Source organism: Podarcis muralis, chromosome 13, assembly GCF_964188315.1.
Source record: "Podarcis muralis chromosome 13, rPodMur119.hap1.1, whole genome shotgun sequence".
Classification (NCBI taxonomy): domain Eukaryota; kingdom Metazoa; phylum Chordata; class Lepidosauria; order Squamata; family Lacertidae; genus Podarcis; species Podarcis muralis.
In genome coordinates, this window is record NC_135667.1 from 16466760 (window position 1) to 16467740 (window position 981).

The window sequence follows — 981 nt, forward strand, 5'->3', positions numbered from 1 at the left end:
CCCTCCTACTGGACTTCAAACCCTCCACACACACACCCTTTATCCTCCTCACTGTGCTTTGTTTCCCATCAGCGCCGGCATTATTTAAGCCATATATTATCTGTACCGGACTGGCTTTATTTATATGCACAGGGGTGTTGCCGGTGTGAACATTAAATTTATTAGACTTGTTCGTTGCTTGTTACACGGAGGTCTCCCAGCTGCATATTACCAAGTCGTCGTCGTAATTATGAATTGAAATTAATTTAAATCATTGAGTTAATTGTCATTAACTTAGTAATCGCCTTCCCCCGTCTCCTTTGATCCGTAGTGCTAAATGCAGTACAGCTCTTGGCACTTTTCTGCTCGGAATTTAGCCCCCCTGCTTCGTTAGGTCTTTATTTCCCGGGCGCGCGTAGGGGGGGGGGGCGTGGAGTTGAACGTGCTCATTCCCTGGCAAGCCGATCCTATGCCCGATCGGCGATTGCTAGAAATAAATATGCATTCCGCGGGATTTGCTTCCCCGAGTGCACCGGGCTGCAGCCTTCACGGACTATTTTCAGGCTGTAATCCTGTTGGGGCACTCGCCTCCGCAGAAACGGGCCCTAATTAAATTACGCCCGGCTTACTCCCGAGTAAACCTGCTGAAGGCTCTCGGGCTGCTGCACTGACCCGCCTACGTATATTTACATTTTTGCTTTACGTTTAGCTGCATATCAGCATAAATATCCTTAACCCCGAGGATTGAGTTAAATTGTAATATAATAATGATAATAATAATAAATAATAATAATAATAATGGTTGCTTAAATTGCCCTCGATGGAACTCAGATCCTCAGCCCCGCCCTGTCGCGTTTAAGCCCCGCCCATTCTTTATTGCCGCCTCTCCCCACTTGGAAGCCCCGCCCGCCCGGCACCGCCCATTATAAGCCGGGCCCCGCCCCCAGACCCGCCCCCTCCCGGCTGATTCCAATCGCGCCCTGGCTTTCCATCGGCCCGAGC